The following is a 6000-nucleotide window of genomic DNA, read 5'->3' as shown; positions in this document are numbered from 1 at the left end:
TAAAGGGGTTAAGTGCATTTATAATCTTTGACTAATTAATACGGGGTTTGAGTTTTGATATTGCATTGTAATATCATGTATCCACTTATTCTTTTTTATAGAGTATATTAATAAATTGTTATATAATTATAAGTTATTGAATTATTGAATAGACAGTTTTAAAACTCGTATTATAAAAAAGTAACATTATGGGTGATCTCAACGTCCCTTTCATGTCTCATTTCTTATATTGAATAATGTATTATAATAAAAATTATAATGATCATTTTGCCTCTGAAGAAAGAACAAAATACCAGGATTTTATTAGATAAATATTAGCTGATTTCACTTTTGGACTAAAATGACAATAAAACTGAAATCACACGGACCCATATTCAAAAGGTTTGAGTTTTAGACTAAAGTGGTAAAAGTGACCAAACTCAAGGACCAAAATGACAGTTTACTCTTTTATTAATTTTGAAGTATACAAATTAACAATCATTGCATAACTTAATAAACTTGTACTGGTTCAACTCTCCCTAGAACTCTAAGACCATGTGTAGTGGTAGAACCTTATAATGCCCCCACCATGGGGCATTATACGACACGTGGCGTCCTAGTCAGCAAGGGGGCATTATAGCAAAAGTGGTGTAGTGGGTATAATGCCCCATAATGCCCATTCAATCATTAAAAAAAAAAAAGGAAATCAAAAGTGGAGAAAATAATCATATGCAAAAGTTGGAGTGTCAGCCCACTTGGTCCCTTTCTATTGGTCCAGCCCCATGTACCTGTCAGCCCATGCAAAAGTTTGGGCGTTTTCTTCAAAACGCCGGAACCCTTTTTTTTCAAAAATTTTGTCTTATAACGCCCCATGTAATGGTAGTGGGGGCGTTTTAGGGCGTTATTTTTCAATTTTTTTTAAAAATCACGCCCCACTACACATGGTCTAAGGTAGTGTTTGGTATGAATAAATAAAATGCGTAATATAATGGATCATTCTAATGGAATGAAAAAAAATATGTTTGGTTATCATGTGGTAATGGAATGGAGCATTCCATAAAGAATGTAACTAGTGGCGGACTTACCTTATAATAAGGGGTTCCGCTACCCCTTAACGATCCGACAGTAGTGTAAATTTTGGAAGAATTTGACGTGTTTTGATGTTTTTTCGATTTCGTTACCCTTTTTTTGAAACGTTACCCTTATAAAGATTTTCTAGATCCGCCACTAAATGTAACTCCTTTCAAATATGACAATTTTCATTCCTTAGTAAGAAAATGTCTTTTTTTTTCATTTCTTAATGAAAGGAAAGAAATTTATTATTATTATTATTATTTTTATTATTATTATTATTATTATTATTATTATTATTATTATTATTATTATTGAGGCAACTATATTCTTGTCGTTTTTAATAAATTGTGTTTCGTTACTTCGTACTTTTTTGTCTATAAACTGTACAGAGTAATGATTCATTGTATTCACATGTAAGTAATCAAGCATCACAATGGAATGGAATGATCTATTTCATCCCGTTGTCCATTTCATTACTTTGTTCATTCTATTCTCTCGTTCTTTCTATTAGCTCATACCAAACAGACCCTAACACCTTTCTTATTTTGAACTTCTAATTGTGTCTAGACAATGGCTTTTGGTAGCGGTCAAGACGTCTTTCTCTTTCACCTTTGTTCTTGTAATTTTCTTTTATAATTAGCGGGTTTCTTCTAACTTTCAAATTGCCAACTTATTCTGATTTGCTAGATTATCTTTCCATGGGACGTGACATACAATTTGTGACACGATTGCCATTATACTTCTTTGGGGGTACCTTTGGAATAAGATGGAGGGTTAGTTTGGGTTTCCATCTTTGTCCACTTATTTGATTGATGTTTACTTGTTTAGGTTGTGGTTCATCATGAGTCTTATCTCTTGTTGGTCATGATTATAGTGTTTGTTGTAGTCTCTCATTGTGCATTAGAGCTCACTCGATAGTGAGGCTCTCATCCTCACTAGACTTTTTTATTTACTTTAACTTTAATTAGTGTATTTTTCAACTTTGACATTGGTGATGTTTTCCTTAAAGTTTTGTTGGAAACTTTAGTTAGGAATGCGATTTTTATTATGTTTGTATACAAATACACACACACACATATATATATAGAGAGAGAGGCCAGTTAACGTACAATACGGCTTAACGTACATCACGTACGACAGATAATTACGCACGTTCATTTGAAAATCACGCATGTTATAAACTAAAAAACCCAAATCACGCATGTTGGAAAACACTAATCACGCATGATGAAAACATTAATCACGCACGTTATACACATAATCACGCACGTTGTCGTACGTGATGTACGTTAAACCGTATTGTATTTTACAATTTTCCTATATATATATATATATTCAAAGTTGAGTTAAGAGAGTTGAGATATCGATAATTTAAGTAGTATGTTTAATATATAACTTGTAAAAACGAAATTGCTAAAACATGCCTCGCTTAATAAACAAAATTTGAAATGGTTTACAAGTAAGAAGTCGAAATGCTTGATAAACTCCTTAAATCTATTTAACTCTCACTCGTGTTTTTTCTTCAGTGTCCCACTAATAACAAGCCACTAAGACCATCTTTTATGGTCATGTGAGTGTGTGGGAAAAGTGTTGCTTATTAGACGACACCTCGACACCACGTAAGCATGAGAGGTATCGACACTCCCGTGGTGTATTGTGTGTGTGAAAATAAAGTGGCATGTTTTAATTATTTGACAAAAAAAATTAATCAGATTATGCCCTATCTCCATGGTTGGGGTCGCGTCAACTTCCACCATGCCTTTGGGGTGGGGTCGGGTGTGTGTGTGGGGGGGGGGGGGTGGGTTGTGCTGAGGTGGCAACCCGCTCACACTCACGAAGAATAGCCTAAGCAGTTACGTTTCACCGAGCAGTTATGAACCATTGTAAAGGAAATAAAAAGAATTCCCTTACAAGTTTTATTTTGCACAGGTTTTTTAATTCGTGTATTTTGGCTTGCAAAAAACCATTTCATGATTATTGTATTTATAAATATTGGTGATAGTACGGATGATGCGACTTGAATTTGTCTACATATGTGTTTGGTTTTTTCTAATAATATAGACGTTTGGACGGTTTGTTAAATTATATCTTTCTATCTAACTTGGTAGTTATAGAACTTTGGAATGCCACGTTAGCAAACCAAATGTTCATCCTACTTTCACAAACATCTCAAAGACCTTAACCTTAGACATATAAAGTAATGAAAATATGAAATTTCAATGATGCATTTAATGAGTGAGGTAACTAGAATTTTTTTATTCAACCGAGGAAGGCTCATCAAAAAGCAAGTGTGTAAACGAGCTGAGTGGAGTTCGAGTCTTACATCACTTGAGCTTGGTTTAGGCTTTTTTAACCTTGAGCTCGAGCTCGACTAGATTCGAGCCTATGTTTTTGGCTCGAGCTTGTATATAGGAGTTGAAGCTCGAGAGCGACTCCTGCTCAGCTAAAACTGATTTGCGAATATCTTTAAACGAGCCAAACTTCGGTTGGATATTAATTAATAAAGTGGCATGTTTTAAAAATACACAAGGCTCGTTAAGGGTCGACGAGCGTAAACAGTCTTCCTATTCAAGGCTCAAGCTCGAGCTCGATAATTAAACAAGCTCGGTTTTGAAGCTCGGGCTCCATTAGTTTCAAGTTTTTTTTATTAATCTAATCTCGAGTAGCTCGCGAACTATCGTTAACACTCCTAATCAAAAGGTGCAACTCTGAGGTGTTGGTTCAGTTCTGTTTGTTCATGAAGGAAAACATATAAATCATACCTGTCACAGCAGACAGTGCAGAGGAGAATCTAGTGAGGGAGTTCGACATGCCTGTCATCTTGATCTGGTTCCTCCTTAGGGTGCTAACTGATGATGGGGCTAAGAAACCGAAAAGGGTATCGGTTAGGAGAGGAGGTTTCGTGATGATGTTATGGCTAATGGGGTGTGTAAATTGTGTAACTGAGTAACCCCTAAACCTCCACATAACTCTCCTTATATAAGCACCCAGGAGGAAACCTAATTAGTTACTAAGGGTAATATGGTCCATCAACAATTACCAACTAATTAAATAATAGGTTCTAATATATTTTGATCTCTATAATGTAAATGATTATGATGGCTATAGATTAAATATTAATACGTAATATATTTAATCTTACATTCTCCCACTTAGTCGAGTAATCATTTACTATGAGTATTAGATAAGCCTGATCAGGAGTTAACACTCATTTTAGCCTTAAACAAGTACTATAGCAGAAAAATACAGCCGTTGAATCATTATGCGACTCAGGACCCCCATTAATCATACTATAGCCTTAATTTAAAACCTAATCATCATGATCAAAATACGCGTAAGCCCTTTGTTTGATTTGTAACTTTTATTTGTCTATATGCCATTATACCGGTTGAACATATTCTAACAGACATACAAAATCAAACTTGAGGAAAATTAACTCATACTTAGTCATTCATAGTACGATATGCAATTGCGCACGACTATTAATTAATACCCGTCTATGAGCTCTCTTAATAAGACTTATGGGTAATAGCCCTTCAGTTATAGGATCCTTAAGCATATCATGAATGTATTCGATACAAAACTTAGTTTCCTCAATTCGTTCATAAACGAATAATTAATTGCGTATCGAAACTTAATGCAGCACCTCTTGAACTGTTACTGTTCAAGGAGTTATGGTAGCTGACTTTATCACACTAATTCTTCAAAACATTATATGGAGTTAATAAACTTATGAGTCCACTGATTAAATTTCCAACAACATTTAGTGACCATGTTATGTCGTTATAACTCAGGTTGTTTAATATCAGTGCATTATGACTCCTCCATGAAATAGGTTTTGTCTGCTGACATAAAGATATACCCGAAACTGCATTTTATAATCTTTGAATATCTCAAAGTTAGAGTAATAAACCGGTTTTAATTCTCACTTCTTCTTTAAATTGTAGTCTCTCGTTTCTTTTAAAGATATTGTAATACTCCATTAGATGCTACACATTAATCTAGACATATCTAGTGTGTTGCAATATGAGTAATATCTAAACGAGTATAGACTTAAACTTACATAAGGCTTCTAATTAATGAAGCATAAATAAATAATCTCATTTATCCTATTATCCTCTAAAGGAGAGCAATATTGATTGTTACATATGTAAGGACCCATTTAATGTTAAACTTATGGAACGAAACTAATATCCCATTGGGTCTATCTCAGTATGTTATGATATCAATCACGTAAGAGATATCTCTGAGTTTTATTATATCAAAGTTTGTGTTAACAATGCTTTGACTTATGTAACATATGCTTGTCAAAGAATGTCATCTATATAGACAAGTTTATTTTAGTTGCTCCCACTCATCTTGAGGTAGGTACATTAATCCACTTGATTCTTGATGAAAATAATTACGTTAGCTTTTCATCACATTATGATGTTTGCATTAACCCATACATGGATATTATTGGCTTACAAACAAAGTGTTCTTTAACCTTCAGTTTGAAACTTTAGGTTGTTATCTAATGAACATGTAAATGTGTCAGCCATTTATTAGGGAAAATCGTTTTAATGTTCATCTAATGTAGCTTAAACCTATTATAATCTACTAGAACAGTGATGATCCTCAAAGAAAACTTTGATAATTTATCTCTTCCTAAGTATAACCTTTGACAATCAATCATGCTTCTTAGTGTCTTAACGCTTATATCAGGATTTGATTTATTTATGAACACTCTTAGGTAATTCAATCAAAACCCAAACGTTACACGAACACATAAAATCAGTTTTACTAGAAAAACTGTTTTATTCCATTTAGAAGATTGACTGACACTGATGGCTTAATTAGAAGAGATAGGATCAGTAAACATTTCCAAAATCCATTTCAACTTCAATTAGGGAGGTTATGTAATCATCAAAGTTAGTAGGCTTTTAAACCTAGATGACCTCCTGAGTT

The sequence above is a fragment of the Helianthus annuus genome, chromosome 6 (assembly GCF_002127325.2).
Source record: "Helianthus annuus cultivar XRQ/B chromosome 6, HanXRQr2.0-SUNRISE, whole genome shotgun sequence".
Lineage (NCBI taxonomy): Eukaryota > Viridiplantae > Streptophyta > Magnoliopsida > Asterales > Asteraceae > Helianthus > Helianthus annuus.
This window is presented reverse-complemented; position numbering follows the sequence as displayed.